At 40.8% G+C, this 24,416-nt stretch overlaps 1 protein-coding gene across 6 annotated transcripts in view; it reads left to right on the top strand.

Annotated features, from left to right (window-relative positions):
• Positions 1-616: 616 nt before the first annotated feature.
• The window catches only part of HS3ST5 (heparan sulfate-glucosamine 3-sulfotransferase 5), a 147,970-nt gene continuing 124,170 nt past the window's right edge, over positions 617-24,416 (top strand). For 2 of the 6 annotated variants that reach the window (XM_083497898.1, XM_083497896.1), the window contains exon 1: positions 617-1,627. The gene's annotated coding sequence lies outside the window, so the exon portion shown is untranslated. Of the gene's footprint in view, positions 1,715-1,838; positions 1,939-2,185; positions 2,368-24,416 lie in introns of those variants that run through there. The other 4 variants (XM_083497891.1, XM_083497895.1, XM_083497893.1 and 1 more) reach the window with 4 other exon arrangements.

The raw sequence follows: 24,416 nt of genomic DNA, 5'->3' as shown, positions 1-24,416 counted from the left end.
AGGAGAGCCCCAACAGCTGGACAGAGATGTCTAGAGAGCCACGTTTGCTACCCCTGGGCTTTGAGGTTCCCCACCTATGATGTAAACCAATGCAAGTCTTGCCACAGAGGAATGTGAAACAATTCTTTCTGAAGTCAGGTTAGCTCTCTCTCTCTCCCTCTCTCCCTGTGAGTCTCATAGTGGGTGTCTTCCAACCAAAGGCTCTGTGTGCATGTTTCTTTTTTCCTGGTGCCACTTGAACGGACTGGTCCTTTTGCCATGTGAACTGCTAACAACCCCAGTCACTATCCGGCGTGCAAGCCTGATGGAATGGATTGTGCTGAGTCAGGATAGCCTAGCCTCGCACAACTCTTCATTGCTATGGGGGGGGGGGGGCTCCAAAGCACAACTGGCTCCGCTATCCAATCTGTGGGAGGCTTGGCATCTGCTCTAATTCGCTTCCCTCTTCCCCTCCCCCCTCGCCCAGCTAACAGCCTGAGGTAGCAAAAACTGACAGCGAAGCCGACGAAATTCTCGTCTGCGCGCTTCGACGCTACGAGTTTTCGGCGGCGCCCGGCTACCCATTCTGGCCGGGACGAAGGCCGGGAGGGGAGCCAGGCGGCAGCGCGGCGGCCCCTCTCCGAAAGCCGCGCGTCTGCTGCCGGGCCGTCCTCTGGCAGCACCTGCGCCGCTCCCGGCGGGCGGCTGGCAGCCCCGCGGGAGTGGGCGGAGGGCAGCCTCGCTCGCTTGGCGGGAACAGGGAGGACGAGGCTGTCTGCTGCCGGCTCCCTCCGAGACCGGAGAAGGGGAAGAGGCGGAGAAGAAGCTGTGGCGGCGGCAGCTGCTGCCGTGACTCGACCCCAGGCAGCGGGGAGCCGAGAGAGGAGCTGCTGCGTGCAAACATCGCCACAGGGACAGCAGAGGAGGTGGCTCCGGTTTATGTGAGGACTGAGGAACAACACACACACACACACAGCCGTAAGGCAACGAGCGATGTTGGCGGCTGTTTCCCAAAGGCGAAGGGAGGGCCAATTTGCCGCCAGGAATTCGAGAGAGTTTGTACGCCGCCTCGGGAAGTGAGGGCAAGAATGTGCTTCAGCCCCACCTTCTCCGCCGCCACCTCGCGCTCTGCCCGCCGCTTGCCCTCCTCACAAGCGAAGCTGACTGGAAGTGAAGGGACGCGGGTTGCTGCTGCTGCTGGTGGTCGCGCTGTGCTTGCGCCGCGGGAGCGAGCTCTGCCGCTACTGCTGCTGCTCCGGCTGCCGCACCTGGCCTGGGCCGCTGGGGGATGTGCAGCAAACGCCGCCTCCTGAACTCCACTACTTCTCCCGCGCGCTCTACGGCTCCGGCTGCTGCCCGCGGTCTCTCTCTCTCTCTCTGCCTCCGTCGCCCAGGCGCTGCCCGGTTTGGCGGGGAAGACGCCAAGGAGACTTCTTGCTGGCGAAGGATAAGCGCCAAGCGGTGCCATAGCCGGAGCTAGGAAGGAGGAGAAGCGAATCCCGAAGAGGAGGCGGGGGAGCGGGCAGGCGGAGAGCAGGAGTGGAGCGGGCATCTCCCTCCCTCTCTCCCTCCCTCCCCGCCCTCCGTCAGCAGGACTTTGGGCTGCTGGGCTGGAGCTGCCTTGCCATCGCGGAGGAGAGCCCTGCGCGTGAGTATGGAGCTCAGCGAAGGGGTTTGGGGACTGTGCCGCCTTCTGGCGCGGCTCGGGCACTTTGGGGTTCTCCTCGGCTCGAAGGTTAGGGACACACTTTGGGGTGGGTGGGTGCATGCATGTGTATGTATACGTGGGCACGCGCGCGCGCGTGTTTGGCTTGCAAAGGGGCGCCTCTCTGCTTCTCTTCCTGGTGCAGTTTTGCGAAGGCGCACGCACACACACACTCCTTCTCCCTCTCGCTCTGCAGTGCATTGTTCGGGAGGCTGCTGGAGGCTGCCATCCTGCGTGCGCGCACTTACCTGGGAGTAAGTCCCATTGTGTTCCAATGTGGGGATGCCTCCGCGCTCTGGCTCCGCCGGGCAGCTCTGGGGGTTGCTGAGGGCGCTGTGGAAGGGGCGGGCGGGCTCTGTGCATTGTTGGGGTGAGGATCTGTGGCAGAGATCGGTGGGAAAGGGGCTTGGCAACCACTTAGGAGGGTAGGGCTTGGTGTGCGCCCTGCCCCGGAGACTTGGCTCTGACGGAGAAGCAGAGATGCCATTGCCAGGCTGGGCTATGGCAGCGAGAGAGTCACCTGGGGAAGGTGAGGTTTGTCCAAGTACAAGCTATTAAGCTCCCACATTGGGAAAGGCAGTACCACCTCCTGCCATCCGGGTGCATTCCTCCTCGGATCTCCTCCTGTTCCGAGTTCTCGCTCTCCTGTGGGCATTTCTGCACTTGGACCAAGGAAGCATCGGGTATGAAAACTCATCAACTCCTTCCCTCCCCCTCCCCCTCTTCCTCCCATCCCATCTCTTTTCATCGCATGCTTTAATAGCTGGCCGTAATTGTGAAATATGGATCCCTTAAGGGAAGCCTTAATATTTGCAAAATGTTTTATATCAAATTAGTGTCTGGCTTCATTTAACCAGGGATATGTTTTGGATTTTTTTGTTCTTTTGCATTGTAACTTCTTCAAGATTTATGATAGTTCTGGCTTGACAAATGTCAAGAGGCATTTGGCTAGATGGGGGAAGCACTGGGGAGCGTCCCCCCACCCCAATTTCTTTTACACTGCTTGGCATGATTTGTGTGAAACATATAAAGCCGGTAATTGCTGGAGACTTTTTAATGGATTTTGCTAAGCGATTTCAGTATTTCTCTTTAATTTTAGTGGCAAGTGCTTTGACAATAATGTCCTTTTGAGTTTCACTTGAAAAGCTTATTCTTTCTGTTGTGGAATTGAGCAGTGTAAAGCATATGGATTTCATTGGGTAAAAGCACTGGGGCCATGTTAAATGCTTTCTAAGGAGAAAAGACAAGGATGGGCTGGAAAGTAGTCTGATACAAGGTATCAGTGCAAGTTTCAAAATCAGGGTAAATGTAGGAAGATTAAAGCACTTTGAGTTGTCGTGGCCACAATATAGAAACAACTTTCCTAAAGGCAAGCTAAGGGATACTACTCTGGACTAAGCAGTTAATGGATTGGAGGCAATGCACCTTGTATTTATCCTGCAAATTTCTTTTATTTGTCAAATATGGGGAAAGTGAAATGATTTTCATTGTACACTCTTTGTTGTGTCTGCATAGGCAACTTCAGAGATCAGATTCCCAGGACAGCCTTTGGATATATAAGATTGTTCCTAACTGGAGGCCTTACCCACTGTTCCTAGTCTGCCCAGAATAGTTTGGGGCAGGGGGAGGCAACATGGAACTATTGATCACTTAAATCAGCTTGTCAGCCATTAACACTTCTGCTTCAGATAAGGCAGGATGTCACCTGTACTTCATGATATGTTTTCCCAATTTAACTTCATTGCAAGGTATTAATAAATGCTTGATGATTTTGTAGACAACTGTGAGAAACATTTTAGTAATGCAAGACACTAGACTGCAAAAAGAGACTATTCTTATAGAGACTATTCTTCTGTTTTATTTTCTCATGGTCTTCCTTGATAATAAGCCAAGTGAGATAGCATTCTCTGTGTGTAAAGCTTCAAAGTACTCAGTGCAGCAGTCTTGAAGAGTTGACATCTAGTTGTTTGGAACAACATATCATATATGTGTGCATCAGAATTTTCATTTTATAACTGTTGTTTTACTCACAAAGAAATAAAATATGGAAGTGGATGACTGCAGCAAACTTTAACTGTATAAGAAGGAAAATAATTTCCCCAATGCCATACTGAAATATCTTATAGCTAAGAATTTTTCTTTGGGCTATCAGCCTAAAGCTGCTTCTTTCCGTAAGATGAGTATGTGGTACCAGTTTATAAATGCACCACAGTAAAGGATTCAAATAGCACTTGGGCAACAGAGTGACCAATGACTTGAAATATATCTTTCTTGAGAGAATTTTTCAAAAAGCGTTTGAAAGGCTAGATGGTGCGTGAAAATATTTGAACATTCTTATGATGTCATTCTAAGCATTCTAAGCAAGCTAATACATTATAAGACTACTTTTGTATGGGCATATTATAGTGATATGTCTTGGTACAGTCCATCGTTTAAGGATCTGAGTGTTAAATGCTTTGGCTTGGATCCACAAGGGTTACTGTGAGGCAAGCTCAACAAATGCAGTAGGACTTCTGAGAAACCTACATTTGAGCATCACCTCTTTTTGCAAAAACCACTTTCAAAACTCAGGATTTTTTTGAAAGTAGCTTGCAACAGAACACAAGAACAACTGCATTTGAAGAGAAAACAGGGAAACACCAATGCACATAGAAGTGCACAATGTCCTCTTGGGATATTAATTGGATGCTGGAATCATTGAAAGTCTTGCTGTCAGGGCAAAACCACTGCATAGACCATGACATTTTATGAGTTGAATATGGCATTCAAAAGAAAGGTTACAATATTATTTGAAGAGTAGAATAATATCTAAACACGTTTGAATATGTTGGGGGGGGGTAGAAGAAGGAAATAGCATAAAAGCATGGACTTCCAAAACATTATTCAGCAGAATACTGCTTTGGTAGGGTGTGTGTTTGTGTAGGCACATACATGTGTGTGTATGCACAGCATTGCATCTTTGATTGCTATGCCACATCACATAGTGTTTTGAACACAAGAAATGTTTAATAGTGCACCATTTGTTTATTTATTTTCTTACATTTGTATCTTGCCTTTCTTCCACAATGGAACCCCAGGTGGTATGCATGTGTTTCTGGTATCTGAAGAAGTGTGCATGCACACAGAAGCTCATACCAATAATAAACTTAGTTGGTATCTAAGGTGCTATTGGAAGGAATTTTTTTATTTTGTTTCTGAAGTGATCACCTTTCAGGCACTGACTACACTCAGATCTGCTTAGTTTCAGCAAGGTGATGGCCTCACGTGCCTTCAGAACATAATAATAAAACACTGTTGTGTCTTAGAGAAAAGTTTCAGGCTTTTGAGATATCTGGATATATCTGTGAACAAGGATTGGAATTGACTATGCATACAGAAGGCTCCCCAGGAAACTTAACTAAAGAGGACCATGGGTTACCATTTCTTTTCTTTTTTTTCATTTGCTACTTGGAGAACATACCAGAATAGAAGACCCATGTGAGCAGGGTTTCTGCATTAGTGTCTAACACAAGGGTCTTTTCAGCAAAATCCATGTGGAGTTTCCATTCTTACGTAACACTTGCCATATGTCTTCCTTCGTGACAATAATTTCAAATTAATCCTGAAGAGATAAAATTGTTGTGGGAAAGACACCTACCAGTGAAATTGTTTATACAATGTTCTCAAAGCCTTTGGATCCTCAGGAAAATTCTCAAGTACAAACAGGTACCAGTGTAGTATGGTGTAAACTTTAATGGACGAAATAAAGTACAGGGTGGTGTTCTTGATTTATAAAAGTAGGTTAATTGAAGGAAGAAAAGGTTGACACAACCAAGCTGTTTGACCCAGGAGGCATATCAGATATTTGAGTTTGTATTACTTGGGTAAATACATTAAACTGTAAATAAAGAAATAAATCCCTTAATTTCTGTAGTAGACATTGTTCTTTGACATTGTCACTGTTTCTGTGGGTTGTATGTGCAGTTGGCTGTTTTGCTAGTGGGAAATGATCTAGGTTTTTATTTGGTGGGAATTAGATTAAGTATTTTCTCCGTTATTGTTTGAAAACAGAGGTGATCAATCCATATTTTTCCTGGTAAAGAAGAAATATATCCATTCAAATTGCAGCAATAAAGCCTCGCAACTTAATGGCTGGAATAATCTTGAATAATTGTGTGCATTTGTTGTAGTCTCAAAGGACAGTCATAAATACAGTGGTTATACAGCATTTTAGTACAGACTTTGGCAAGACATATAGCTGGGAATTACAATTTATCAAATCTGTGAAGGATCTGTATATACAATGAAGTTTTTGGTACAAACCAAGGCCTTTAAGTGTTAGTTGCTATGTAAAATAAAGATGCTATGTGCGCTTTTGCTTCTGTAAGAAATGCAGCAGTGATTAATAGTTGTAAGCTGTGCAGATACAGGCAAAGATGGCAAGAATACATTGCTACCCAGGGTAGGTTTTGCTATATATTCAGTGTGAGCAAATGTTGTTTGTGACTCCACATAGGATAGCCATACACTGCAAATTGTCTCTGTACTGCCTAATATTTTAAAGGAGCATTTATTGGGGAGTGTACTGAGTATCACATAAGACTATACAAATAATATTGTTAATGCATGCCCAGATGGTAACTTCCCATGCTTGTGGGTTTTATGCTTCTGCCCCAAACCAGAAATGTTATAAGTGAATGAAGCAGGTTACTGTGTTCAAAATACAGTCTATTGTGGTCACCCAGTGCCACCTTCTGTAGTGGGGAGTCCATGTGGAACCAGTATGGGATGAAGTTGCAGAAGTATAAGTAAAGTTGTGATGGGGCATTCTATGAACTCACTCTTAGAATGGATGGTGGGGTTGCTTTTATTTTACTTCCTCTTTCATGTTTGCCACAAATTTGATTTTTTATTATTTGGGTTTGTGCTAGGAACACTTTGAGGTCTGGAACTTGACTGTAACAATTATTTTTGAATTGCACTTATGAAACAAAGAATTAGTCAAAGTAAAAGGAAACAAATTGAATGTTCCCACCCCCTGAAAATACCTTTCTATTTAAGATAACTCCATTTGAATTAGCTTGTTTATTGGTATAATTAACACAAGAAGAATTAGCTCTTAAGGCATGCTTTCTAATTACAGTTTATACTTGTACCTACATTTTCATTAGAACTAGGATGGACTGAAATGTGGAAGACTGAAATCAGACAGCTGTTAGGCAACACTTTATTTTCACAGAGAGATAAATTGCATTGTCATGCAGATGTATTCCAAGACCTCAGCAGGCCTAATTCTATGCACAAATGTAGCACATATAATTACATTTTCTGAATGGAGTAAAGTTCCTATTATAAAGGAACTTAACTCCACAAGAAGGTTCATATTGTTAAGTTCATATTAAGTATAATTTGTATAGAAGTTTCAACTTTTTTAAGTGTCAGAGACAGGCACAATAAATGCAACTAGTCTCCATACAGATCACAGAAGGTACTGTGCAGCAGCAGCATGCTGAAAAGCTCCCCGCCCCACACTATATCATAGATAATGTAAGAATTATCGCTGTTTGTACCTGTATTGACTGGATGAAATTATTGGGTTGTACCCAATGCTCCACATGCATGGTATCACTGGCACAGCAGGACCTCCTTGAGGGAGCAGAGGGGCTAGAAGTATCAGGAAAGGAAGAGGACAGGGAAGTTGGTTTTGCCACCAGTGGAGCCACAGCATTGGATACGGCCCATTGAGTGTGAGCTATATTCAGATCTCACAGCTTTCTGGAGTACAGTCAAAGAATTCTGCGTTAACTATAAGACAACTCTGGGGTCACTGCTTATTGGGGTTCCTACTTGGTGCCATCATGTGGTGAAAGGGAAAGGAGTGGGTTGTATTCTATTGTCTACAGCCTGTGACTTTCTGGTCGAGTTTACTGCTGCAAACCAGACCTTGCCTTGGATGTCAATTTGGTGTGATGGGTGGTTGCTAGGATGCAGGTCTTTAGGACACACCTGAGGGAGAACCTTCCACATCTGGTCTATACTAGGACAGTAATAGGAGACCACCCCTCCCCCTCCCCATTACTGTGGGTTTGAGATTCTGGCAACTCACATCAACTTCTGACATTCAGGTTGTGGTGGTAGTATCAGCCAGGAATCAGGCAGCTTGTTGACTGGATCCCTGCCCTCTATCACACCTAACACTGTGAGCTGCAAGAAATTTAGTTGGGGCCATTTGGAATCTACTTCAGCCTACGTGTAGTCATCTGCTTCTGCACCCAACTCCACACTGCTGGAATGCTAAAAGCAGTTGTCCACATGAGACTGAAAAGGGGTTCGTCACTTTTTTTTGGTAACTTAGAGATTGAGATGGCATGCTTTATTAGGTTTATTGAAGAGAAGCGCAAGCGCTGATCTATTTGTGAAGGTAGTTGAATACTGAAACAACAAATGCAGTTGACGTGTTCTTGAATGGTACGTCATTTTAGTTAGCACACTCAGCTGTAACAAAAGGGCAAGACAGATAATTTTGAAGTGGAATATTGTGCAAGATCATTGGGCTATATCATTATCACTGTTACCTCCTCAGATCTATAGTTGTAATCCTACCCCTGGTTATGCAGAATAGGCTACATACTCTTTCCATGGGTTGCATAAAGCAGAGAAACTATTGTTTGGAAATGAAAGTCTTTTGGTGACATGTCCAGTGACAGCACAGCCTTATACTTTAGTGATTCCATGTACATCCTTACTGAGAGGTCCCTTTTCTTCAGTAGCTGGAAACAATCAGATTGGGGCTACAGTTGTATCTTTCCTTACTAATTCTTTAAACAGGAGTGCTGGAGCCCTCAACGATAATGCTAATGGAGCATAATTTAGGGGTGTTTTTTTGAATATATACATTGTACAGTGTGGAAGTTGAATGATGTATGAAGGATTATGTTACTGTGACTCAGCTATATAGAATGTGCCATCTCTTGGCAGTCCACTGAAGGTAGAACAGTCAAATTCCTGCCCCTTCCCCGGCCTGGTGAAAAAAGGATTTGGATTGCAGGTGAAAGTAGACATTTTACCAGAACAGCATCGACTAATGAAAGAAAATAAAGTTTCTGAGTATTGAATCCGTTCATTTAAAACATTAAGTGCTCAGCTAAACAAAAGCATTTTAGCAGCATGCCTGCAGGCAAAACTTTCAGATCTGACAAAACTCAGATTATAACAGAGGAGGGGTCACAAATGAAAATGCTCTATTAGCTCCTGCAGACCTTTACGCCTCTGCTATGGATGGCACGTATAACAGAGACTTCATCAGCAACCATTTGAGGTGTATCATTGTTATTTCCAAAGTAAAAATGGGAGATTTGGCTATTCAGTGAGTCTGTGGCCAAGACAGAATTTGACATTTTCAGCTCAGTGTTTTTGTTTGTCTGTATCCACCGGGACACACTGGCTTTCATGGGAGAATGCTCACTGCTAATTAACACATATGAATCGATTTCATGTTCATACTGTTTACAAAGTAGATCTCTCTTACACTTTCTTGCAGTGGACATTTGTATTACTTAAGAGAAATACCAAGAAGGACTGAGTTGTTGTTGTTTTTTCTGTTCCTTCTACAGCAAAAAAGTTGCAAACCTAAAAACAGTGGGAGTTTGCTTCTGGTGTCATTCTTCCCAAAGATTCTGCTTTCCCCCACTTATTGAGTGACTTACAGCTGAAAGTGCTCCCACGTTAGCTGAGAGAACACCAGGTGCAGGTCTGCAAGACTGGTCAAGAGTTGTAAACAGACAAGACTGAGCACAGTCACAACACCTTATCTGTGCATCTGTTTCTGATGGTTACAGGTACAGATGCAAGTTGGCAAAAAAACATTGAAACAAATTTTGCTTTATTCTTGGCAAATATAGCAACTGCATATTCATATCCTATTAGTGAATTCCTAATTTGCAGTTTTTGACTGTAAAAGTGGTGTGAATTAAGCAGTAGCCTCTGAACTTCAACAAGAGTAACCACCTTAGAATACAACCAAACAGCTTTAATACTGGTAATTATGGGCAACCTTAGCAAAGTTTATAAAACTAGATGATAACATTTGGTTTAGTGGTGAGACAACTACAGACATTCTTGGAAGACACAGATTATTTAGACCTGTTCTAACCTGAGGTCAGGCCTGGTTTCAGTGAAACTCAAGCCTTGTAGCTTTCAGTGCAACTCAGTCATGATGTCAAACTTGCAAAGTACCCAGATTATTAGAAAAGTTTGAGGGTGAGATCCAGTGTTAGCAGAGGCACCAGCTTCTCAAGATGATTGAGGGGGCCTGATGTGACATCCTGATGTCATATGCACAATATTATGAGTAGCCAGGGGGGGCAGAACCAAATGCCCTCTGAACATTGTGGGGGACTGGCTTACTAAAACAAAACAACAAAACAAAATACACCAAAAAAATATTGCTGGGCCAAAAGTGCCTCAACCCCTAGGAGCTAGTGCATATGAATGTTAGTCATATTCACCGCATGTGTTTGTTGGATATCTCTCTGATATAATTATGTCTCTTGCACAATACAAAGGACACAATGTCTCTCTTCTAATAGTAGCAAGAGCTCTGGCAGATAATAAGCCCAGTTACACCTCTGCTACACAGCATAATACTACTGATTCAAAGTAATGGTATTATAATCAGCAACAAAAATGAGTTTGTATCACAGCTCACACCAAAGAGCTTTAATTACTTATTAGACCTATATGACATTTAATTAAATAAATGCTAAAAATAACATTTGCATAATCAATGTGACCACTAATATTTATTAAATGTAACAATTGTGTAATCTCATTAGTATTTTAATATATTAAAGGTAAAGGTACTCCTGACCGTTACGTCCAGTCGCAGATGACTCTGGGGTTGCGCGCTCATCTCGCTCTATAGGGCAAGGGAACTGGTGTTTGTCCACAGACAGCTTCTGGATCATGTGGCCAGCATGACTAAGCCGCTTCTGGCAAACCAGAGCAGCGCACAGAAACACTGTTTACCTTCCGTCCTGAGCAGTACCTATTTATCTACTTGCACTCTGACGTGCTTTCGAACTGCTAGGTGGGCAGGAGCTGGGACCGAACAACGGGAGCTCACCCCATTACAGGGATTCGAACTGCAGACTTTCCGATCAGCAAGCCCTAGGTTCTGTGGTTTAGACCACAGCACCATCCACGCCCCTATTTGAATATGTTAGTATAGGTGGTGATGCTGATCATTTAACAAAGTTATGTATAGATTGCCTTATAAATGAATACAAAAAAAGGAATATGTTAGTATTCATTTATAAGGTAATCTATACATAACTTTGTTAAATGATCAGCATAACCACCTATACAATCAAAGTTGGCATTGGAAAAATTAGTTTGGGGGAGCACTCAGATAATTAGGACAATGTAGAATAATTATTTTGTAGGAATAAAAAGATGGCAAACACTAACATTAACTACGGGAATACCTCTATTATTTTACGTGGTTTTTTAATAGACAATTTTTAGGATCCTTATATTCTCACTTAAGATGTATATGATTGTGACAAAACGGAAGAATGGAAAATGGGTAATTTTCTAAAGATAAACCTATGACTTGTTGTACCCTTAAGCATTATCTTTGTGAATAATACAGTGACTCAGTTTAGCTCTAGAAAAAGCTAGAGCGTGCTAAAAAAAATCAAGCAGTGTACCAATGTAATTGATTCCACCTCTTTCATATCACTGTAGTTTTCTTTTTCTTTTGAAGTAATAGCGGAAGATAAGAACAATACTTTATTTTAATTTTTTGCCTCCTGAGGCTGTGATCTTAAGCACACCATTTGGAAGCAAGTTTTGTTGATATGGTAGAACATCCTTCATAGGAAATGCATTGAGGATTAAGGTACAAAGAAACAAACTGAGAGAAAATTGAACTACTTTAAGTGAAAACAGTCTTGAGCAAAGAGTCCCATTAACATTGATCTGAAATTTACTGAGCAATTATAATTTTAGGACACGTACAAAAGGGTTTGCCATTCATCCTGCTCTGCAGGAAAGAAAGTGCCTCCATCCAAATGTCACTTTGATCCTCACTCAACCAAGGGTACATCCCTGGGTGAATTAACTGTTAACTAATCAGGCAGCGTAGTTCTGACAGGAGGTATCTGTTCTTTATGCAGCAACCTATTTGAAAAGTTATGGCTGAGTGGTGCTTATCTGTCCTTTATATTTAGTGTGCATGTTACTTGATTTTGGGAAGGAGACCTCTGCTGTGTTTAACATTAATAAAAATTATGGTAGCTAGTAAAAATCTTGATTCATCTACTTTGACTGCATTTTCTATTTGCCATGTTAGTCAGCTCAAATACATCCTAGTACAGTTTGTTATTATATTTATGGTCTGTCCTTCCTCCAGTGGGCTCAGGGTTTCACACATGGCTGTTCCCAGTCAACTAACTACCCCCAATTTCATTAGCACAACAACCCCATATGGTTGGCTAGAAAGAGAAATAGTGGCTGGCCCAAGCTCCATGCAGCAAGCTTTGTGGCTGGGGACGTCTATAAGAGGATCAAGAATCACAAAACATTTCTGCAAAGGTGCCTTTAAAAATCCTAATTTAATGGAATGGTTTATAGCAGCCTAGAATAAACTATCAACATCATTCTGGTACTCTCTTAAGACAAGCATGCAGCTCTCCCATTTCTGTTAACTTGTTTCAGTAATCAGACACATACTATAGGTTAAAAACAACAACCCACCAAAACTTAAAAACAGGTTTTTATCAGTTTTATAAAGCTCTCTGAAGAAAAGTTTTTTCTATAGTTAAATTATAACAAGAAAAAGAGACCTTTGCTCCCAAATGCATCTACATAATTGTGAGGTACTCTATTCCCATGTACCTCAAGACCGTTAAATATGACTATTTGCTGGCATTCATCTTTGAAAATAAAAAAGGAATTGAAATCACTTTCCTCTTTTTTAGGACTGAGTGTGAAAGAAAACAATTTTGCATTACTTTGAAGTATTCTTGGACGATGTATGCTTGTTTCATTAGGATAATAAGTGAAAAGGCGTAGCTTCATAGTGCCTGGAAGGGAAGCCATTGATAAATTTAGTGGCAACTGTGGAGGAAATGAAGACAGCCAATTGCAAAAAAAAAAAAAAAAAAAAAAAACCCCTGAAGGAAGTGATTATATATATTTACAATTACTTTACAATCTGATTTCAAATTATTCAGAATTGCACTATCCTTAGATTAAGGGGTTGGTAGAGTGGAGGAACAACTAGAGATGTTTAAAGTTATTGCTATAGACCAGCCCAGAGCAGGATTTATTCATAATGATCACAGAGAACAGATGGCTAATGGGTTTCAATCCATGCCCAAAAGCAGTGGGGTATTTTCTATGCTTAGTCCCAATACCATGGCTGGATGCCCAACACAATATGTGGTGCTGAAAAAGAGATCTGCAGGTGAGGACAAGGTCGAGTTACACAGAATGACACAGAAGGCTGTAAGGGGAAGATAGACAAGTCAGAGCAGTCAGCATCAGACTGAATTCAGGAAACTGGGGTGTGGAAGTCACAGAAAAGAACCAAGTGGAGCATAAGAAGCTGTGGCAGCACAATGAAAAGCTACGTCAGTTACAAGATAAAGCAGCAGGAGCAGCAGTAACAACAAAATATGTAAGTGAAACAGCTGTGCCAGCAGGCATTATACAAAGGGAGAAGGAGGGATGCACAAAGCTTAGGAATGCATGCAGGTGCTAAAATAAATTCTGCCTTATCCTTCTCATATCAGGAGGAAAGATACCGTACTTGGGAGTGAATGTGCAGCTGCCATTGTTTGGTTCACTAGATATACTTTTGCTCACCTTACAGTTTGCTTAGGAAAGAAATCATTCTAGGACCCCAAAGTAGGAGTCATTTAATTGTCTGACAGCTATTAACATGCATTTTGGTTGTGTAAATCACAGCCAAGAAAAAGCCTAAACTGTGCCTTGGGGCTGTGCATCCTGAGAAGGGGCAGCTAAACTTTTTCTCACCCTGAAACAATTATGTCAAAAACCTCCTTGTTGGTCTTTGCAGTTAGTTCCTATTGGCATTGGTTTGACCCTAACATAACCTGTTCATTTCTATTTGCATTAATTCATATATACAGCATACAATTGCTCTCCTGAATAAATTTGTTGGTCAGTGGCACAATCTTAGGATAGCTACTTGTGCAAGGAATGCTCTGCTCCAGCAGCGAAACCTTGAGTGGCTGTAGCGAACCTCAACCAGAAACCTAAACTAAACCTGTTTTAAACAAAATCTGCATTCTTAGGTTTCAGTTCATGCTCCCTGTAGGTTCACTTTCAGTTTTAAATGCAGCTTATGAACTTATTTCTCCTCTTAATGCCAGACCTGGGGTCACTAAATGAAGCTGAAAGGGGGGAGCAATAGACAAAGGAAGTAATTATTCACACAGCACATAGAATTTTCTACTAGAAGATATTGTGATGGCCACCAACATTGGTGCTTAAAAAAGGGAAATTGGACAAGTTCATGGATCATGATTTCTGCATTAACTTCCACATCAGAAGCAGCTTGCCTCTGAACACCAGTTGCTGGGAAAGGCATTAAGGCCATTGCACTTGTGTCCTGCTTGTGGTCTTCCCATAGGCATCCGGTCACAGTGGAAAGAATGCTGCTCTGATCTAGCATTTATTCTCTTATTTGTGAATGCATTACTGAAGGTATAGATCAGGTATAGGCAAAAAGTAGGCTGGGACTCTTGGCCCATTTTCGGATGGGTCTCAGTGCCACAGTCTACAGGCACTCAGCCCTCCAGATGTTTTGGGACTACAATTCCCATCATCCCTGACCACTGGTCCTGTTAGCTAGGGATGATGGGAGTTGTAGTCCCAAAACATCTGGTTGCCCGAGTTTGCCTATGCCTGGTATAGATAGTCTGCTGGCATAGATAAGTGTGTTGCTTAGGAATGATAAATAACACCTTCTATATATCAGGATAATACACCACTATGCTGGAAATAAGATAAAGTCCATGCTCATTTTTAAATAAGCTCAAAGCGTTTCTAATTTTGCACTTGTGATCTAGTAATCATATTCAGTTAATGTACAGAAAAATGTATACCTATATTCCAACTAATATTATTTTATTATTTTATTTATTTATTTTAATTTGCATACTGCCCAAGAGCCTAGGGTGGTTCACAACAGAGAAATACAAAAAGAGAACACAAAATACTCAATGAAACAACTTCCCACCCCCAATAATCCTCATCCCACAAACACATTTTTAAAAGCCATAGAATGTTAGTCACCTGAACACCTGGGAGAAGAAAAACGTTTTCACCTGTGCCTAAAGATATGTAATGAAGGCACCAGGTGAGCCTCCATGGGAAGAGAATTCCACAAATGGGCAGCTACCACAGAAAAGGCCCATTCTGATGTTGCCACCCTCTGGACCTTTCGTAGAGGAGGCATACAAAGAAAGGCCTGAGATGATGATCACAGGGTCTGGGTTGGATCATATGGGCAGAGGTGGTTCTTAAGGTATTGTGGTCTTGAACCATTTAAGGTTCAAACCAGCACTTTGAATTGGGCCCAGAAACTAACTGACAGCCAGTGCTGTCAGGCCAGATCAGTGTAATATGCGCAAACCGTCTTGCCCTGTGAGCAACCTGGCCACCAAATTTTGAACCAAATGATGTTTCTGAACAATCTTCAGAGGTAGCCCCACATACAGTGTGTTGCACTAATCCAACTTAGAAGCTGTCCCTGGCCAGATAAGGACACAGCTGGGCTATCAATTTCTCTTCTCTTACACTTATTTTGTTTGGAATCTCCCCATAGCTTTAGATTAATAATTAATAAGAAATTGCATTTCTTTAATCTAGTTGTATTAATCCGTGATGATCCATTATTAAAAAAATTACAACCACGACTAATCAATGAAATTAGATAAACTTGTTACAGACTTTAGCACATAAAAAGACAATATAAACGGTTACCTGTTGTGCAGCATGCACAGAAATTTATTAGATAAGGGCAGCTAACTGGCTTTCTTCAAATCATTTTCATCTGGTTCCTATAATGCTTCTAACAAATTTTAATCAAGGTATGGTTAAAAAAAACCCTTTGCCCACAATTTAATTTGTAAGGCAAAGAAAACTGTTGTCAAAAGTTTTGACAGGCAGAGATATCAGACACTTTAAAGTATTTCATTTCTCTTTTCGTTTTGTATTTAATTTTCTAGTTATACCTGTCTCAGTCATATGCTGAATAGATATGAAAAGTGGTGCTGACTTTATTATAGATGTTGACATTCCATGAAAGTATTGGGTTGTGCAGCAAAATATACTTCTGTCTGAGGAATAGAAAAGCCACCTGTAATATAGGTTGACTGTCCCAAGTTTAGGGTTGGTTGTATTTATTATTATCATTGTTTTGCTTTCATCCACCCTCTACCCTACAGTTCCAAGGTTACAACAACATAAATAGTAGAAATTAAAACTAAGTAAATCCAAACCGTGTTGCAGAGTAGATGTCTTAGCCAGAGTAACATGAATGGAGTTGTAATGTCTGCCTGTTTCATCAAATAATGGAAGTGCCTTTTCATTCTCATTTTTTCCATTGGATTTTATCTTGTACAGTGTCAGTTATACTCGTGTATGTTTCAGGGAACATCTGTAGGCAAATGATGTACACTGCCATTGATGTATGGCTCTTCTTTTTAATTTTTTTGTGCTTTTGCACTATAAAAATATACAGGATTTAAAGCACACACTACATGTTCCAGCCCTCCCCACAGCTGCCACAGAAGCTTTCAGGAGACTGTCAAGTACCACTGTTTCAGCACTTGCAATTTTATTTTGAAATGAGAGTCAAATGTGCCTAAATTGGTGTGTTATAGCCCTGGTTGTAGTGTTTGTTCATGGCATGAAACCGGAATTGGCAGCCTGTCTGATCTGTGCTCCCTATAAAATATGTGTAACATATTTTGCCAAACTGGTGGTGCTAGTTCTGGTGTTTGGGCCAAATTTCATTTAAATAATTACGTAATGCTCTGCTATTATTCTCTTTGCAATTTCAGTTGAAAATACATTCCTTTCCCCATATCTTGCTAACAATTGCTTTACCAGTGCCAGCAGAGTATGGGTTTTTCAGTGAAGCGCAGAGAAAATTATACTTCCTGTGGGTCCAAAATATGTTACGTTCATTTTTCTGAGATGTGTTACATTTTGTTAGTTTCCTGTCCATAAAATGGTTTGACGAAACTGCACTGAAACTGTGCATAGTGAGTCTGTTTCAGCAAGTCTGCTGTTTTGGAATAGAGTTACCTCTTTAAGAGAAGGCTGTGCTTGCATATGGTTTAAGGCAGCCTAATCCACAAACCAGTTACAAAGGATTACTTGGATTTAAGAGATTTAGTCACATTGAAGTCAATCCCCAATCTTAAACATGCTTGCTTGCAAGTAAATCCTATTGATTTTAATGGAACTTTTATAAAATTGTGTTTGGGGTTGAAGCCTAGATCAACTTATATCCAAGTGCTGTGGCTTACCTCATTTATGAGCAAAGTCACAATTTACACCATTTTGCTTGGTTTTTTTACAATAAAACAATGAAGTCTGGCTGGCAGATTTCAATAAGCCTGGCAGAATTCTCAGGGCAATATTCTAAATTTGCAGTATGAATGGCTGTTGGTGTCCATTCAGATAAGTATGTAACAACAGGCTGTAGTGCTACCCTTTGTTTATAATTGATGACAAAGTAGGAAAGATAACACTTTAAACTGAATTGGACAAAAGTTCAAACCAGGACATGGTGTGAAATCACATGAATAAGCAAGCTTGCTGAAAGTCTATGCCGGTCAGAGACTATTTGGGTACCCTGTTGTGCCAACTTTTATGTCCATGGATGAAAGGTACATTATAAATACAATAAATACATAAAGTATAAGCAAGCAAGCAAGCAAGCAAACAGTGTCTAGGCATTCACTGGGGCAGGCTGCATTTGTATATCAACAAAATAATGTATTGACACTATTATATGCATAGTTTTTAATGAAACTTTTAGCTATGCTGTGGGGGGAAATGATGCAATCCTTTTTTCACTTACTTGAGAGAAATTAGCTGCACAGAATTAGTTAAATGTATACTACTGGGCAGGATAGTCGCTGCATTCACAGGGCAGGTTATTCCAATGCCCCAAGGTTTCCCAAATGTTAAATTCTGCATTATATTTGAGCTTTCATGTGATGTAAAAGCTACTTCTGGCAAACTAATAGAATGCATGTTTAGCCCTCATTTCCTACACTTATAGTCTGAAGTCATGCATGCCAGACACAACCTTAGCAATAAATAGGCCAGCGTTATTTTTATTTATTTATACCTTGATTTTCCTCCAAGGATCTCATAGTAGCATATTTGGATCAATTCCTCTTTTATCTTCACAACAATGCTATGAGGTAGGTTAGACTGAAATATAATGACTGATGAAAAACCACCCAGTGAGCTTTGTGGTCTGAATGAGAGTTTGAAACTGGATCTTTCCCATTCTTGATCAAATACAAAAAGAATGTGAGTAAGGTGCATGTTTGTTGCTGACAGTGGGGCATATATGCTTATATGAAGCATAATTATATGGTTGCAGAATTCTATGCAAGTAGCCGTTCTATGTGAGTAGCCATAAATTCCAGTCATGCTCATTGTAAATTCTCATCAGACTGGCTTGTTGTGTTCCACAAGCTTCCAGACCTCCAAAAGAGGACAGATTATTGTAACAAGTATTGCCTTGAGTCAAAGCCCTTAGCTAAATCCAAGAGACAAATACAAATTGATCACAGTGGAGAAACTGAGTTCAGGTATTCAAAGCTATGTCCAAAGGTTTGCAGCCACTCAGGGAATGGAGGGGCCTGGCAAGTGGATTCAATGTACAAGCACATGCTGCACCAACATTGCAGAGAGTGAAGGGCTGATGTGGGTGCTATTTAACTCACCCCCATTCTTCTCATGGCATCTTCATCTGGCAGGCTACCCACCTTCCCCTCTACCGGCAGTGAAGCTAGTGTCTGGTCACCTTTGCGGGGACTGGTAGGGATCAGCTTTGCTGTCAGGTTTATTTCCCTACTCTGTACTGATGTGGTGGGGGTATTAGCAGGGGTGGGGTAGTCATTAAAAAGACTAATAGGCACATTGGCAGGTTGGTTATGAGGAAGTTAAGGTTTGGTGAACACCCTTGGACAGGGGAGGGGTGTAGTCCTGATACTGCCTTCAGGGCTGTGGGAAGTGATGACAAGGTTAGGAAGCAGCTATGGGTCCCACCTGTAACACTTGCATGGAGAATGGGGTCCACTCTCCCTACTCATGTGAAAGGGAGTAGAGGATGGGATACCCCAGGCCCGGGTCCTGGGCAGGGTTGGCTTGCCCACAGTTTGGTTATTAGTTAGGTCTTGCACCTTCTTCCTGCTTTGCAAATCATTTTTGGGTTTAAGTATGGGTTTAATTGTGTTTTAATATGGCCCAGTTCTTTTGCAACTTGCTTCTTCATTTCCTTGTGTGGTTGCAAACATACTTCAGTTTGCCACTGTGGTATGAAGTTGTGTAAATAGAAGTTAAAGTAGCTACATGACATTTAGTGTTCAGCAGCCGTGCCAGAATATTGTGTATTAAGCTGAACTTAAATCTGAAAGAAATATTAATACTTTCTACCAATACATTATGGAAGCAGTTAATACGAACTAAGCATAACTGTGGCTTCCCTCATTATTATGTACCCCTTTGAATTCTACATGATAAATTAACCTATAGAATACCTCTAGATAATTAAGCAAATAGGAAATTGTTTGTTCCTATAAAACAAAGTTTCACATGCATGCATTCACATTAAAGCAGCAAAATAAACATCCTTTTAATGGTTTCAAGTGCAAATTTGAATATTAAAAATAAGCACAGACCCAGCATGCGGTCTTGCTGCAAGGAAAGGAGAGAGCTGGGCTTGCTCTAGATAAGCTGCCTCTGCAGAACTTTCCTTTTCTGTACCTTTCTTTTCTGCACCTATTTCTGTCAACCTGTTAGTGTTGCAGCCTATGCTGTAACCATATGGAGACTATCTGTGCATCACTAATAAGAGAACGAAAGAGTACACAGATTCACATGAAATTTTGATATGATCCTATAATTGAAAGAAGCACATGGTACATATCACTACGGTAGAGAAGACTGTGACAAGGCGGTTTTTGTGCCTGCTTAGTCTGATAAACATTCATGGCCAACTCCAGGGCCTCTGCTTTCTTATGGTTCTTTAACTTCATTGTGGACTTGGACCAGACATCCCATTGTATACAGGATATGTCATGCAAAGGTCATTTCTCTGTAAAATGGGAAACATGGTCACAAAATTTAAATCAGCTTACTATTGTGGGCTACTTAATGTTGCCTCCTCTTCCTTTTTCTTATTGCTGCTTGTTATACGTGCCACAAAATGATTCAGGCAGTATAAAGAGTCCACCCAGGACAGAAGAAGAGTATATGAGCTGTGGGAGGAGGTGTGGGAAGAGGGGCAAGTCAATAAGGAAATCATTCAGAAACCTGTGTCTCTGGTGGTTCCTTCTTCATTTCTAGGCTGTTTCCTAACCCATCCCCTGGGGGTGGGCAGGAGGTGACTCAGACATAAACCAATACAGAGGAAATGCAATGTAAATGAATTACCTAGAATAATGTTGTGAACCTTAATTCTTGAAAAATATATTACTGTAATCCAGTAAGGTTATATTTTTGCTTCATTATCATTTTTTTTTTAAAAAAGAGGATTGAACCAGAGGTATGCTCTAATGATAAAATTCAACATGATTTGAGTCATGTTGAGTCATACTCTTCTTTCAGGGGGGATTTATTTATGTACTATGAAGACGGATTCTAAACTTTTTATGGCCTTTAAGCCATCCCACTTAAATGGACAGGTTTGGATCATTGGGCCTGGATGTGAGTGCACATGTCTAATACAAAAATAGACATGCAATCCAGTGTTGATTCTGTTGCCCCTTCTTCATGCAGTTGAAGGTATGCATTTTCATTAATTTCACATTGCAAATTAGGATGCATATACTAATGTATTATTTGAGGCTACTACACTGATTTCCCCCCTTGGTTTATTACTTGTTTGTGATGTCCTGCTATATTAAACTATCACTGGATCAGAGTTCCCATTTTTCTTTCTTTCTAACTACTGTTAAAAAGCAGTGAAAAAGAAGAAAAACTCAGGCAGAAAGCTTTGTTTAAGGAAAGAGTGATATTAAGGATGACTACCAATCAGTTTTATGATATCCAGTGCAGAACAATCATTTTTATGATATCCAGTGCAGAACGGGTGCACTCTGGAAAATCAGTTTTCAGTTTCCAGACCTTAGGTACTCCTTCCCTCAGCAATGCCCTCTTTAAATTGACCACTTGAAATATTCATCATAATTTTATTTGACCTTCAGTTAAAAGCCATATTTTCTATGCAACCATTTTTGCTGGATTCCTGGGTGGTCACATCATAAATTGTATATTCATTTAGTGAAAATATAATCTGTGTTTGAACTTGAGCCAAAATTCTAGAGTTTTCCTAAGCATAGCTGTGTATTGTCATGAAAATGATTAACGAAGTAATGTAAGACTTGTATCTCAGTCTAGTGAAAGCAAAAATAATGAGGAACAATGCTGGTAACAAACTAATTTCAAGACAGAAAAAGGAAAGAGAGCAAATGGTTTCGCCTTACTCAACGCCACAATAAACCATGGGAATGAGTCTAGTTCATGCACTCCTGCTTCTCCTCTCCTGCTCTGACTTGGCTGCGAGGAAAAGCTTTTGCTTCCATATTTGATTTACCACAGCTTCTTGTAACTTATGAACCCAACAAACTGTGATTAATCTTAACTATGGTCTGTTTGAATAAGCTGACTTCAGCTTATGGGTTGTGAAGCTGGATTGTTTCAACGAACCAAAGTAAAGCTGAAGCACAATTTACAGTTCAAACATAGCACTGAGCTATTTCTTCATGGCTGCAGCGAAGAAAGAGAGGGAAAGTATGTGAGCCCAAAGGTCATTACAATCAGGATAAACTATAATTTATTGTGGCATACGAATGTAGCCACTGTATATAGTAGCAAATGCAGGTTTCTCATTGTGTTTATTGTGTATTAATGAAAGCTGACTATGGCATGCGTATCACACAAACTCATGAGATCAGGTGCTATAAATTCATGTGTGAAAATTATACTTCTTTTTATAAGTAAATCTCTGTGATGTGCAAAATATACTTCTTTTCTAGAAGTCAAGTTCTATGGTGAACTTAAATGGTATTCGAGGATGCATGTTTACAAAGGGAAAGGGCGGAAATGAAAGAGTGCTCTCTGCCTTCCTCTTCTATCCACTTAACATAAATAGGTTTCCTTTTCTGATCAATGGCTGCTATTTAAAAATGCTTTGGAAACTTCTGGCATTTTGGTAATGGGAAATTAAAATGTAATTATTGTCTCAATGGAACCGTCTAGAAGTTGAACTTGGGAAGGAGAAAGTACGGTATATGTGACTGGAAACCCAATCATTTAGATCTGTGCAGGTGTATCTGTCTGTAAGGCTGGTGGTGTAATTGTATTGCAATATCAACCCAAATGACCTATTGTGTTTTGCTGGTTTCTGAAGTCTTAGGATCCATCTCTTCTGACATGATAGATGAAGAAAGTGAAATAAAGTTTAGAACAGCCAGTCATTCTCAACCCTCTGAAACTGAGAAAACAAACCTTCCTTTCCACTCTACTACATTACTCCGACAATTACCACTTAACTCTTCAGTAACATAATCCGTTGATACCATTACTAAATGTCCATTAATCTTGCAATCTCCCTCCATAAGAAAAAAATACAGGGGTATGTGCTGGGTTGAGGGAGTGGGGAATTTCACCCTTTGCCTACTGTTGTAATCCTGATCTGGATTCCCCTTTTCTGCTTTTCTTCCTCAAGCAAATAGCAGGTGTCAATACAGATTAGGATCCTCTTATCTTAAGATGTGGTCCTAGTCCATATCTGCCCATCTTTGCTGATTATTTGTGGAAGAAATACCTTGCACTCAGGGGCAAATCACATGAGTAATGTCTTGTGTAATTTGACCATTAGAATTGGTGGAAGCAAAATATTACCTTTAGATTTCAGGCAGTTTCTATCAGTTTCTGCCCAGTGTTACTACATCAATAAGCTACCTATTTATCTTGCTGTCTATAAAGTGTGAGGGAGTTTTATTTACATATATAAAAAGATATATCTAATATGGGCTTTTGACTGTACCATAAGCGCCACTAAACAAGCAGGCACATTTCAATATGTATCACTGTGCTCATTCAGGAGAAGTAATAGCCTGTTAAACCAAAGCACGTTAACAGGTAAGTTTTATGGTTCTTGACAAATATGTATATGAACACTTGCAACCACATTTGGTTGCTGTTACTGTACTTGGATCATATCTCTGATGCTCTGAAAGGTCTAATTTTCTCTGCCACTTCAACATTTTTAAAATAAAATGGTATTGAAGAATCTACATGCTTTTGAACAAAAGCCTTCCAGTATTTTAATTATAGTTTAAAAAGCCAAAGATCTGATAATTAGTTTAGATTCATCCCATGCTAATGTTGGTATCTCTCTCTCAAGCACAAAAATCTCATTCTAATGTATGCTAAATTTAAATCTAGCCTAAAATTGCTAATTGTGATAGTAATTGAGTATATGAGTTTTAAAATCTAAATGAAATTTGGTGAGTGAATATGTATGTGTGTGTTTTTCTGATTTAGAGGAATAAGCTCCTCTTACATGTTTATTGAGGATTCCACAAATTGCGACTTAGCTAAATCATCAGCCATCATTTGCAGTTTATATTGCCCCACAAGTTCTGTGGTAGGGGCCAAAATGGCAAAAATAAATGCTAAAAGACTTTTTGGCCTGGAGAAAATTTGATGAAGGAAGGATTTGATACATTTATTAAATTATATACGGTGTGCAAAACAGCTCCTCCGATAAAGCTGTTAGGGTCACCCAATGAAATTGACTGGCAATATATTCACTTCCTTACACAATGCATAAGTAATTTATGGAGCTCTGACAGAAGATGTGTTGATAGCCACTGGTTTAGGTGTCTTCATAGGGTGATAGACCTATCAGTGACTGTTAGCTACAATAGCTTAGTATAACCATATGTTTAGAGGTAGGACATACATACAGTATTTGAAACATGGTTGCTGTGGATGAGCAATGGGGAAAGGCTACTTTCCTCAATGGCTTTTGGTCTGTGTTACCAGCTCCTAACAAAGCTTCCCAACCATTAGCACAACAAAAAGTAGGTCCTTCCAACACCACTACCTCTGCCTTCTAAAATTCCGAACAGTGTGGCCTGGGAATAAGAGACCCAGGGATTACTTGCACAAAGGCAGGTAGAAATAACAGTTTTGCTGTTTTTAGCTTACATTAAAACAGATTTTACTTTTTTAGCACTTAATTTATCATTTAAGTATGTGTTTCTGTGAGAGAGGGGGTAGTGAGAAAGATGGGGATAGGGAAGAATCAATTCCATTCTCTATTGCAGCTAATGGCATCTACCCTCCAACAGATGGCCACTGTGCTATACTTTTGCTGGGAGCCTTCATCCATCTCTGGGGTGCACAATCTGTGGCCCTCCAGATGTTTCTGGACCTCAACTCCCATCAGCCCCAGCTG

Source organism: Podarcis liolepis (assembly GCF_965112155.1).
Source record: "Podarcis liolepis genome assembly, chromosome: 3".
Taxonomy (NCBI): Eukaryota; Metazoa; Chordata; class Lepidosauria; order Squamata; family Lacertidae; genus Podarcis; species Podarcis liolepis.
This window is presented reverse-complemented; position numbering and strand designations above follow the sequence as displayed.